Here is a 13,172-nt window from a genome sequence, read left to right on the forward strand (position 1 = left end):
TTCAGGCTGGTGCTTCTGTCCTTGTTCTAGGGCGAACACAGTGAGACCTGAGCTGCCTTCCTTCTATAAATACTGGTGGCTGGGTGTGGTTTGATGGCTCAGCAATTGCCTGCTGTGTAGAAACTTCCTGGTAAGTCAGTGGGGTAACACCTGGGATCGTTGATTTAACTGAGGTATGCTGATAAGTTAATGATTGTGGATTAGGGGTGATATCCTGAGTAGTTGGAGCTTGCAGGCTACTTGGTTGTTTTGCAATATGTGTTCTGAGTCTGGTTTCAGTTTCTATGGCTGTGATACGTTTGTTAATGAGGGCAGGTTTCCAGATGTCTGGTAGGTGGGAGGTATCATCCCGCTTGTTCATATTTTGGGGATGTTTTTCTATCTCGATGGCTTCCATGATTATTCTTTTGCTGTAGTGTTCTGTTTTGGAAATTAATTTTGTACTGTCAAAATCAATTTCATGTCCTGTAGTTTTGAAGTGTTGGAAAACTTAATCCAAAAAGAGACATAGAAACATAGAAACAAAAAAGTCTGAAGGCAGAAAAAGACCTCCTGGTCCATCTAGTCTGCCCTTATACTATTTTCTGTATTTTATCTTAGGATGGATATGTGTTTATCCCAGGCATGTTTAAATTCAGTTACTGTGGATTTATCTACCACGTCTGCTGGAAGTTTGTTCCAAGGATCTACTACTCTTTCAGTAAAATAATATTTTCTCATGTTGCTTTTGATCTTTCCCCCAACTAACTTCAGATTGTGTCCCCTTGTTCTTGTGTTCACTTTCCTATTAAAAACACTTCCCTCCTGGACCTTATTTAACCCTTTAATATATTTAAATGTTTCGATCATGTCCCCCCTTTTCCTTCTGTCCTCCAGACTATACAGATTGAGTTCATTAAGTCTTTCCTGATATGTTTTATGCTTAAGACCTTCCACCATTCTTGTAGCCCATCTTTGGACCCGTTCAATTTTGTCAATATCTTTTTGTAGGTGAGGTCTCCAGAACTGAACACAATATTCCAAATGTGGTCTCACCAGCATTCTATATAGCGGGATCATAATCTCCCTCTTCCTGCTTGTTATACCTCTAGCTATGCAGCCAAGCATCCTACTTGCTTTCCCTACCGCCTGACTGCACTGTTCACCCATTTTGAGACTGTCAGAAATCAGTACCCCTAAATCCTTTTCTTCTGAAGTATTTGCTAACACAGAACTGCCAATACAATACTCAGATTGAGGATTCCTTTTCCCCAAGTGCATTATTTTACATTTGGAAACATTAAACTGCAGTTTCCATTGCTTTGACCATTTATCTAGTAAAGCTAAATCATTTACCATATTACAGACACCTCCAGGAATATCAACCCTATTGCACACTTTAGAGTCACCGGCAAATAGGCAAACCTTCCCTACCAAACCTTCCCCTATGTCACTCACAAACATATTAAAAAGAATAGGACCCAGAACAGACCCTTGTGGCACACCGCTTGTAACCTGACTCTGCTCAGAATACTCGCCATTAACAATAACTCTCTGATGTCTACGCTTCAGCCAACTGCAAATCCATTGAACTATCCAGGGATTAAGTCCAATCTTCACTAATTTATCTATCAGCTCTTTATGTGGAACCGTATCAAAGGCTTTGCTGAAGTCCAGGTAGGCAATATCCACGGCACCACCTTCATCTAACACCCCCCAAGAATGAAGACACAGAACAGGACAATGGCATCGCCCTCCTCCCTTACATCAAAGGCACTACAGATAAAATCATCAAAATTCTCTGCAAACACAACATCAAGACAGCCTTTGGTACAGATAAAAAAATAGCCAACATCCTAAAACCCCACAAAGACAATATCCAGCTAGAAAACCAGGGAGTTTATCAAATGCCATGTGTTGTTATTATTATTATTATTATTATTATTATTATTATTATTATTATTATTATTATTAATTAGATTTGTATGCCGCCCCTCTGTCCAGTCACATATATTGGACAAACTAACAGGAGAGTAAATGCACGTGTTGCAGAACATAAGAATGCATTAAGAAAAAAAGAAAAAAACCTCTTCCCTTTTCCAACACTTCAAAACTACAGGACATGAAATTGAGTTTGACAGTACTTTGTGCCCAGAGAACACTACTCCATGTCTTTAGCAGAATGAATTGAGTCTTTGAAAAAAAGTTGGGGGGGATACTAAGAAAGTGCTGTTGGACACCAAAAAGGAATATAAAGAGCAGGCAGACAAGCATCGCTACCTTCAACCCCCCTTCCATGTATGAGATAAAGTGTTCCTCTTAACCAGGTACATACAGTTGAGACTGCCTAGCAAGAAGTTAGGGCCAAAGTTTTTAGGTCCTTTCCCAATGGTGAAGATAATCAACCCAGTAACAGTTCAATTGAGTCTCCCTCACACATTAGGGAAATTTGATCTTGTGTTTCACATTCATCTGGTGTTTCACTGAAACCAGCCTTTGGGTCTAGAGTAAGACCTCAGACCCAGCCATCTCCTCCTCCTGTAGTTATAGAAGGACTTCACCATGATGAGGTGAAGAAAATTTTGGACTCTAGACTGTATAGGGGTCTTTTACAATATTTAGTGCATTGGAAAGGATAACCTTTCTCTGAAATTACCTGATTCAAGAGTTGGAATGTGAAGGCAGATAGGCTAATTAAGCAATTCCACAATAAGTACCCGGATAAGCCAAAAGGTCTGCCTAGGAGAGGGGATTAGCAGCATGATATTAACCCCCTTGTTACAGGATCAGCTTCTCATCTGAGGGGGAGCAGCCTGACATGCCTGGAAGCCACATTTTACCTTTTTGTATTCAGGCCTGCCACATTTTCTACTGTGGGAAAATGTGAGGGGAGATTGTATGGAGTAGGTGATACGTAGTAGTCTAAATAACATTCTTTCCAGAAAGTTAAGGTCGCTGTGCCCTGTAGCTGTGATGAAGTGACTGGGAGGCATCTTCAGTTTGGGACGGTGCCTGATTGAATCATGTGATGGACATGTGGGTGCTGGACAGGGACTTGAACTTCCATTTGGTTAGAGAAAACCTGGAAGCTCCCAGTTTCAGGTGTTCCTAGATATGCCAATATGACATTTCTAATGAAATGGAACTTTGAGCAACTTCAAGCCTCAGAGTCTTATAGTGTTGGGGGTGTTATTTTGAATTGTGACAAAATGGAGAGAAAATGTGATTTTATTCTTGTAAAGAGAAGAACATAAGTGTAGCCATGTTCTGTTCTGTTATATAACCATATTGTATTTCCTATCTAAATGAACTTCTGTAAACTTTTGTAATACTGTATGCTTGCAGAAATGAGTTATTACCTGCCAGCTAAAATATATTCTATAAAAACAGGATATGTGTTTGGGGAATTGTAGCTGAGGGGGACATTTGAGAAAAAAATATATACCAAAAGAGAGATGTGACAAAGAACAAGTCAAGGAATTGTGTGATGGCATCATTATGGGAGGGGGATTTTCCAGAGATGCCAGGAGAAAAATGTGTGTCATATAAAATGGGATGCTCCCATATGTAATTTTACCTTCTTGGGTTGGAGAGTGTTCTCTTCACTCATGGAGGTCCTTTGATCAAAGTCTAATAAAGCCTGCTGCTGTTCATATGGACTCCTATGGAATTATTTGGTGATTTCTCACAGGAACCCTGACAGGGAGCCTGACAAGAGCCAATAGAATACATGCCCTTGTACAGGAACAGGAAGTCCATATGCAAGCCCAAGAGAAAGTATAAATACCCTCCCCACTCTCAATTTCATATGATCAGTTACCCAGAATCACATGTGCTTGGTGCTTCTACTTCATCAATAAATGGGCATTGTTTCCAGTCAGCCTCCAGCCTCTATTTTGTCTCTAGTGCCTTTCTCATGTGTTGGAACTGAACCAGATGAATACAAAAGTACCTCTACTTAAGAACTTAATTTGTTCCGTGACCAGGTTCTTAAGTAGAAGCAATTTTTCCCATAGGAATAAATGTAAAAGCAAATAATGCATGCAAATCCATTAGGAAAGAAATAAAAGCTTCGAATTTGGGTGGCAGGAGTAGGAGGAAGAAGAGGAGGAGGACAGTTTCTGCTGAAGGAAGAAGGTGAGGTGATAGGAATCAAAAAATCCAAAATGTTTTTTAAAAAAGGACTCTGAGAGGCGAGGAGGAGCACGTGCCTCCTATACACCCAGCGTGAGGCTGCCTCCCATACACTGAGCCAGAGAGAGGAACCCAGGCTGGCGAGGGAGGGAACCTCCCACTCCTTTCACCGAAAGGTGGCTGCTGCTGCTACCTGCTTCCTCTTCCTTCCCATGCTGAATGGCTCCTCTCGCTCGATGTTTTGTAGCCGGCGCCTTTCCTTCACTGTGGTGACTCCTAGGTTTGGCTGAAGCTGACTTGATCTGGCTGGGGTGAAGCACCCCCTTTTGCCTTTCTGCACCCAGACACTCCGGGAGGCAATCTCATGCTGAGTGTATGGGAGGCAGTGTGAGGGAATCACCACAGCGAAGTGGTTTATTCCCTTTCCAAGCACCCAGAGAAAGGAAAATGCTCCGTTCACTTTGGGCTGCCAAAGCCTCCTTAAACGCCACCAAAAGGATCCTTTGGCAGCCCAGAAAAGCCCGAGATATCCGGGATTAAAGGGGGAATGGCAGGAAACTGGCTGAGCCTTCATGCCGCCCTCAAATTTCCTGTGAAATTTTTCCGGGCTTGGGTTCTTAAGTAGAAAATGGTTCTTAAGTAGAGGCAAAAATATCTTGAACACCCAGTTCTTATCTATAAAAGTTATTACTGTATTTCTTCCCACACATACAAAGATAGCTTAATCATGAACATAAAGGATAAAATACATTGTTTGCTGCTTGATTAGAAATAGCCAATGGCTAGACTTTCCATGGTCTCTTTACCTCAAACTATAGTAGAACTTTCAGAATAAGTCTCCTTGACATTTTGGAACATAATCTGGGCATGGAAAATAATTATATCCCCAATGTGCAATCTTCCTGATTATGATTTCCACACAATCAGATGACACATGTCCTTGGCTAGCTTTTCATATACAATCACTCATTTTTTTTTATTTCAGTCACAGTCTATAGGGGAAGGATTGGCAGAACCGGAGGACAAAGTTAAAAGGGGGATCATCTTAAAATATCTACATATCCACAAGCAAGCCAAGTTTAACCCTCTTTAATTCTGTCAACCTTTATCTATCTCCTAGCACATTCTAACACTTAGTTTAAAGTTGATATTTCTGTTGATGGTAGCACTAAATTAGTTTAATTAGACTCTTAATTAGATATTTTAAGCCTGACACATTTGAAAATATTCAGGTGAAATGAGGTCCAGTTTCATAAAAACTTTCTTTTTTCAAATTTCACATGACTCTCCATTTTGTTATTTGTTGACTGGGTTTTATTTTTTGAGGCACTTAAATATTTGTTTCATTAAAAAAGAAGCTGCACACTCCATGAGTGTGACATAATCAAAAGAGCAAGTTGTTATATTTTACCAAGCCAGCACTCTGAGGAGTCATAAGCAACTTAAATGTAATTGGAAACATTAAGACATCAGAGTGGATGCATTTAGCCTTTCCTTTATTCCACATTTACAAGAAGACTTAGCAGAAGAAAGAATGACCCAGACAGCTGTGCCTTATAAAATGAAAAGGTTACATGGTAGCCATTCAACCAGACAGATAACATACAATTTTAAAAAATGTCAATTCTCATGTCACCCATGACAGAAACCAACAAAGTGGGACAGAAGAAATGTAAAATATCAGTAAATCCTAAACTAGACCTACTCACCACCATCGCCTTGACCACTGCCATTTCTTCATCTTTGTCTTTTCTCCTCTCCTCCTCTGTTTTCTATGAGCATAACTTCCTGTAACCATAGATATCAGAGACTATCAGGCAGATTCTTCATTTCTTGTGTGCTGCATGGTGGGACTTTATAGAGCAAGGTAAAATTAATATTCAGAAGAAACCAGAATGTTCTTAGTAGGACGTATTAGCAAATTAGAAAATACTTACAGTATGTATGATTTTATATATGGCAATAATAGCAACATTATTTACTGTAAGGAGAAATATGGGAGAATAGATAAATATTGTGAAAATGGCAGGATACATACATACCATGGGTGGGTTCCTGCTAGTATGCTATAGTGCGCCATTCCAGTAGCAGCCCGCAGATTGCGCAATTTTCACATGACTGTCCTGGTGCTACCTTCACCAGTCCATCGGGCGGTGCCATCTTTTTTTTTTCAAATTTTTAGCTTTTTTGCTTCCTGTGCATGTGCAGAAGCAAATCTCGCAAGGGGAATGGAAGCCGGGAAGATCGTTAGCACCTAGTTAGGGCTGGGGCAAAAAGCTTTGAAAAAGCTACATTCAAAGTATAAGATGCACCCAAATTTTCAGCCTCTTTTAGGAAAGGAAAATGTGTTTCTTATACTCTGAAAAATGTGGTATTTCAGATTTAAAAAAAATATAAGACAGGGCCTTATTTTGGTAGTAACACACACCTATTCCCTTTAATTAGCCTCCTCGAGTCTCCGGATAGGGGCGGCATACAAATCTAATACTGTAAATTAAATTAAATTAAATTAATTCCAAATTGGAATACTGCTATCATGTGACCCCTAGTCCTTCTTTTCTGTAGACTAACCATAAACAATTCTATGCAGCCATTCTTCATATGTTTTTGTCTCCTGGCCCTTAATCATCTTAGAAACAAAACATATGAAGAATGGCTGCAGGAATGGGGTATGGCAGTCTAGTGAAAAGAAAGACTGGGGTCACATAATAGCAGTACAGTATTCCACAATTTGAGGGGCTGCCAGTTGTGTTCAACACTAGGGGTGGTGCTCATCTCTGTTTCTTGGCCTTAGGAATCAACATTGTTCAAATAAAATTTCCATGATCATGTGGCCAGCATGGCTATACACCAAAAGTGCATGGAATGCTTTACTTTACCAAATTAATCTACTCGTATTTGCATGGTAGGTGAGCAGGAGCTAGCACAAATAATGATATACTTTTCTTGGAATTTTGGGGTTATTTTATTTAACTTTTATTAAAATGACAAGAACACCAAAAATATGGCCCTTTGTTTTGGCACTAAACTTTAAAAACTAGAATGGAATTGTGGGGAGGCTACTTGGAACTGTAGCAATTGTAAGAAGTGCGATTTCCCTATAATATGAAATAATGACGTTCAATCTCCTTATGTATAATATCTCAGTACAAAATTACACTGAAGGCATTATAAAGCACAAATGGGTCAGCATGCTATGAGGCTTTTATGTCCATTCATTTCAATGTCAGAGATATCTGCATGATGCTGATTAAGATTGTTTTCCCTGGAAAGGAAGGATGAGACAAGAGCTCTGAAAGTTTGAATGGAAAAGCTCCGGCTTCTCAATATACAATAATATAATAAATACAATATAATAAATATCATATATTTATTATAAAAAGTAATGTAAGAATTGCAGATTTAAACACATAATAGTCTAGTTACAGAGGAAGTGGTTTTCACTTAGACTGGTTACATAATCATACACTGTGTTTATTTTTCATAGCCAGCAAAACCTAGTGAAAAAACTAGCTGAACATTAAGAAATGATGGTCTAGCATTTCCCAGTCTGAGGTTCTTGGATGGCATCCATTAACCTTCATGATTACCCAAAGAAGAAGTACAGAAAGCCGAGGAGAATGTCAATACACTTAAATAATGATGCCAAAAAGAAAGTCATAAAACTCTTTCGGGAAAAGGATCAAGATTTGATTTAACTAAAATCCATGATTAAGGTCTGGGAAAGAAATGACAAGTTTTCTGCCTAAGAATTTCAGAAAAGGCAAACTCAGTCAGTGAAGTTGGAATTCACCCAAGATATCCAAGAAAACATTTTTTTGTGTTGTGAAATCTCTGATGAGATGTTTAACAGTACATTGATTTTTATCTCTGCTTTTATAGATTCTTGTTTTTTATAGTTAGATTCATCATCCAAGCTTTGCGGCTCTCAGCAATATGTGGCAAATACATTTAGGCATAGGAAGGTTTACATTAAAACTTGTGGAGGAACATTACATGTATATAAATATGAATTAAAGTGTTGTTTATTCCCAAATATGGGCACATTTTTAGTTTTTTAGAATGACTTTTTTCCAATTATTCATCTTTTTTTAAAAAGAAAATACATGTATTTTCATATTAATTACAAAATATATTGCTTGCTATTCAGATAAAGAGAATGATTTTTGTTCTGTGGAGGAGAGATATTATCAGTTAAGACTTTGATATCTGGGCTGTCAGGAAGGATATGTTATTCATTCTGACAATTTAAGTGCAGGCAATATCTCCAGCATTGTTTTTCTACTCCTCTCTGAGGGAGGTAATTTGATCATCCAAACAGCCTTTTCATCAACTGTTTTGAATCCAACCATATGTATATCAGATACTTATGGGATATAAAGTCAGTGGTGGACTGCTCCTGGTTCTTAAAACTGGTAGCACTGGCAGTGGGAGGCTCAGTATCCCAGGATATTTCTGGGCATGTGCAGAAGCATCATGTGAGCGAACTCATGCACGAACTACCGTAAAGGGTTTAGAGCCCACTACTGTATAGAGATCATTTTGAAGGTCTGATCCAGAGTACATGACTCCCCAGACTGAGACTTGAAAGAAAGTTAACTCAAATACATATTACTGTATATTCCAATAGAATAAAATGAGATATTGTATTTTTCAGAGTACAAGATGCACCTCCCCCCCCAAGAGGCTGAAAATTTGGGTGTGTCATACTCTGAATGTAGCTTTTTTCGAAGCTTTTCCCCCCAGCCCTAACGAGGTGTTAATCATCTTCCTAGCTTGCAGGATTTTTTCATTGCTACTCCAAAGAAGTTTGTTTCCAGCCCTAAGACTGTGTAGGCTTGTTTTCATTGCTACACCCTCTGAAGATTTTTTTTCAGCCCTAACCAGGGGATAAAATAATGTGCTGAAGCTGACTAGGCTAAGGATGCTAGCCAAATGAATACCTAGTAGGTGGATTTCCCTCCTATTTTCCTTCCCCCCCCAAACTAAGGTACATCTTATATTCCAGTGCACTTTATACTCTCAAAATTACAGTATATAGAAAAACTATCTTACTCTGAGTGGATGAAGCATATCTTCCAAAATGAAAAGGTTACGTATTTTGAATTTCATGCTATTCAAGAAGAGGCACATTGATGAAATAATCTATAAAATATTCACTTTCAACACACACACCCAATTCTACTCTCTTTAATGAAAAGTATAAAAAAGGGACAGAAAATAACCTGCTTGAAAAATGGTCTGAAACTGCAATAATAAATATTTATATTTCCATGTTCACTCTCACATAATTCTAACACAAAATAAAAGAAATACATCTAAAGAAAAAATAGGACAATAACATGTAAATCACTTGTATTTATTTATTTATTTAGACCATTTTCTACTATGGCTTGACTTCCTGGCTCCAATCCTCCCCCGCAGGGAGGCGGAACCAATGAAGATGTTCCGCCCCAGACGCCTGATGGACCCAGAGGGCTTTCAGATGGCGCTTGGGGTTATTCCAGAGGCACTCGTCCACAGTTCGGCGGAGTCTCTTGCGGAGGCCTGGAACAGGGCTGCGGCGGAGGCTCTTGACCGGATTGCGCCTTTGCGACCTCTCCGTGGCGTTAGACCCAGTAGAGCCCCATGGTTCAACGAGGAGCTCCGGGAGTTGAAACGCCAAAAGAGACGTCTAGAGAAGCGATGGAGGAATAGTAGGTCTGAATCTGATCGAACACTTGTAAGAGCTTTTATTAAGACTTACAAAGTGGCGCTCAAGGCGGCAAGATGCGCGTACCATGCCGCCTTGATTGCATCAGCGGAATCCCGCCCGGCCGCTCTGTTTAGGGTGACCCGCTCCCTTCTTAACCAGGGGGGAGTTGGGGAGTCCTTGCAGAGTAGTGCCGAGGATTTTAACACGTTTTTCGCTGATAAAGTCACTCAGATCCGGGCCGACCTCGACTCCAATTATAAAACAGAGTCGACTGACTACGAGTCAGTCGAGGTGACTGGGGCACGTACTTGTCCACCTGTCTGGGAAGAGTTTGTTCTGGTGACTCCTGATGAAGTGGACAAGGCCATTGGAGCTGTGAGTTCCGCCACCTGTTTACTGGATCCGTGTCCCTCCTGGTTGGTTTCGGTCAGCAGGGAGGTGACACGGAGCTGGGCCCAGGAGATTACCAACGCTTCCTTGGGGAGGGAAGTTTTTCCATCACTCTATAAAGAAGCGCTCATGCGCCCCCTCCTCAAGAAGCCCTCCCTGGACCCAGCTGTGCTTAATAACTATCGTCCAGTCTCCAACCTTCCCTTCATGGGGAAGGTTGTTGAGAAGGTGGTGGCACTCCAGCTCCAGCGGTCCTTGGAAGAAGCCGATTATCTAGGTCCCCAGCAGTCGGGTTTCAGGCCCGGTTACAGCACGGAAACCGCTTTGGTCGCGTTGATGGATGATCTCTGGCGGGCCCAGGACAGGGGTTTATCCTCTGTCCTGGTGCTCCTTGACCTCTCAGCGGCTTTCGATACCATTGACCATGGTATCCTTCTGCACCGGCTGGAGGGGCTGGGGGTGGGAGGCACTGTTCTTCAGTGGTTCTCCTCCTACTTCTCTGGCCGGTCGCAGTCGGTGTTAGTGGGGGGTCAGAGGTTGACTCCTAGGTTTCTCCCTTGTGGGGTGCCTCACGGGTCGGTCCTCTCCCCCCTGCTATTCAACATCTACATGAAACCACTGGGCAAGATCATCCAAGGACATGGGGTGAGGTATCATCAATATGCGGATGATACCCAGCTTTACATCTCCACCCCATGCCCAGTCAACGAAGTGGCGGAAGTGATGTGCTGGTGCCTGGAGGCTGTTGGGGCCTGGATGGGTGTCAACAGACTCAAGCTCAACCCGGATAAGACGGAGTGGCTGTGGGTTTTGCCTCCCAAGGACAATCCCATCTGTCCATCCATCACCCTGGGGGGGAATTATTGACCCCCTCAGAGAGGGTCCACAACTTGGGCGTCCTCCTCGATCCACAGCTCACATTAGAAAAACATCTCTCAGCTGTGGCGAGGGGGGCGTTTGCCCAGGTTCGCCTGGTGCACCAGTTGCGGCCCTATCTGGACCGGGACTCATTACTCACAGTCACTCATGCCCTCATCACCTCGAGGTTCGACTACTGTAATGCTCTCTACATGGGGCTACCTTTGAAAAGTGTTCAGAAACTTCAGATCGTGCAGAATGCAGCTGCGAGAGCAGTCATGGGCTTACCTAGGTATGCCCATGTTTCACCATCACTCCGCAGTCTGCATTGGCTGCCGATCAGTTTCCGGTCACAATTCAAAGTGTTGGTTATGACCTTTAAAGCCCTTCATGGCATTGGACAAGAATATCTCCGAGACCGCCTCCTGCCGCACGAATCCCAGCGACCGATTAGGTCCCACAGAGTGGGCCTTCTCCGGGTCCCGTCAACTAAACAATGTCGGTTGGCGGGCCCCAGGGGAAGAGCCTTCTCTGTGGCGGCACCGGCCCTCTGGAACCAACTCCCCCCGGAGATTAGAACTGCCCCTACTCTTCCTGCCTTCCGTAAACTCCTTAAAACCCACCTTTGCCGTCAGGCATGGGGGAACTGAAACATCTCCCCCTGGGCATGTTTAATTTATATATGGTATGCTTGTGTGTATGTCTGTTAGTATATGGGGTCTTTTTTAAATCCTTAAATATTTTAAATTTGTCAGATTATTTATGATTTGTTCCACGTGTTGTGAGCCGCCCCGAGTCTTCGGAGAGGGGCGGCATACAAATCTAAGTAATAAATAAATAATAAATCACTTGTATACATTCATTTCAGTTCACTTTATTTGCTTTGGGCATAATCTCATCAAAATTATGAATGTACAGTATGTATACATGCTAAAATACAAAAATACAAAACATATACAAATGTATGCTATATTTACTCATGTTAAACAAATGGTATTATAATCATTTAATTTTGATTGGAAACTTTTCAGAATATTCATGACTCACCACAAGAGTCAAATATCATATTATATATAGGGTCTAAATACAGCCTGATATTGTAGAAACCACTGTTCGGAAAAAGTTTTAAAACAAGTTGAAATCCAATTTCTAGGGTTCTTATTATTTAAAAGGGGAATGTTACAAAGCCAGTTGTCTACTCAAGAGGCAAAGCTAAAATTGGCTGTTTGAAGGTTTGGATTGTTGTTTTTACGGGGGAGGGTTTTGCCCTTTCAGTGGTCTTTTGCAAAACCCTAGAAAGCATTTCACAGAACCCTATGTGATCAACCCTGTGTCAGATGAAAAGATTCAGGACCACCAATTAGGTTGCAGCATAGAAATTTTATTCAAGGAGTGGTGCAGTGGCCTAGAGGTGGAGCTTTCGCCTCACAATCAGGGGACTGTGATTTGATACTAGATATCGAGCCAGATATTTCTCTGTCTGGACACACTGAGAATATATCTGCTGAACAAAACTCTGCATTGGTGACAGGAAGGGCATCCAGCTAGTAAACTTTCAGCTCCATTCAGTTTCCCAGATTCCCCCCTGCAAGGGATTATGGGGTCATTAAAAGATGATGATGAGGAGGATAAAAGTTTTATATAAGCTTATCCAAGAGTCTAATCAACTAAAATCCAACACTAAATTGGTGCCAAATAAGGGTCAAAGGAATTCAGGAGGTGTTGGACTGGAAGCTCAATGACTCTAAATTGATAATGTATTTAACTCCACCCACCCCCAGCTCTGCCTACTCTTCTCCTATATCCTGTTATTTTGGAAGGCTCGGTCACCTTAATTCAGTATAGCTCCCAGCATGAATAATATAAAATTATTCATTGAAACGGGGATAGGTCTTTCCATTTCTTCAAAATGAAGTGGAGTATGGAATCCAGTTGAATCCCCAATGCATTTTATGCCTTATGTGTGGACAGTTTTTGAAGCAGCCTTTAATTTCATAAACTCATGGAATAGAATAACTGAACTGGAAGAAATTCAAAGGCTCCATAGTTCACCTCTCCAATCCAGGAAGCAGGCTGTTCCATCACCCATGAAATACTTTTAATAAATGAGAATTTA

General features: G+C 41.2%; 1 long non-coding RNA gene across 1 annotated transcript in view; it reads right to left on the reverse strand.

The window, feature by feature from the left end:
• LOC139158574 (uncharacterized) overlaps positions 1-13,172 on the reverse strand; it is a 35,613-nt gene that overhangs the window by 15,062 nt on the left and 7,379 nt on the right. The window contains exon 2 of the long non-coding RNA XR_011557718.1: positions 5,823-5,901. This is a non-coding gene — a long non-coding RNA (uncharacterized lncRNA). The remainder of the gene's footprint in view (positions 1-5,822; positions 5,902-13,172) is intronic.

The sequence above is a fragment of the Erythrolamprus reginae genome, chromosome 2 (assembly GCF_031021105.1).
Source record: "Erythrolamprus reginae isolate rEryReg1 chromosome 2, rEryReg1.hap1, whole genome shotgun sequence".
NCBI lineage: Eukaryota > Metazoa > Chordata > Lepidosauria > Squamata > Dipsadidae > Erythrolamprus > Erythrolamprus reginae.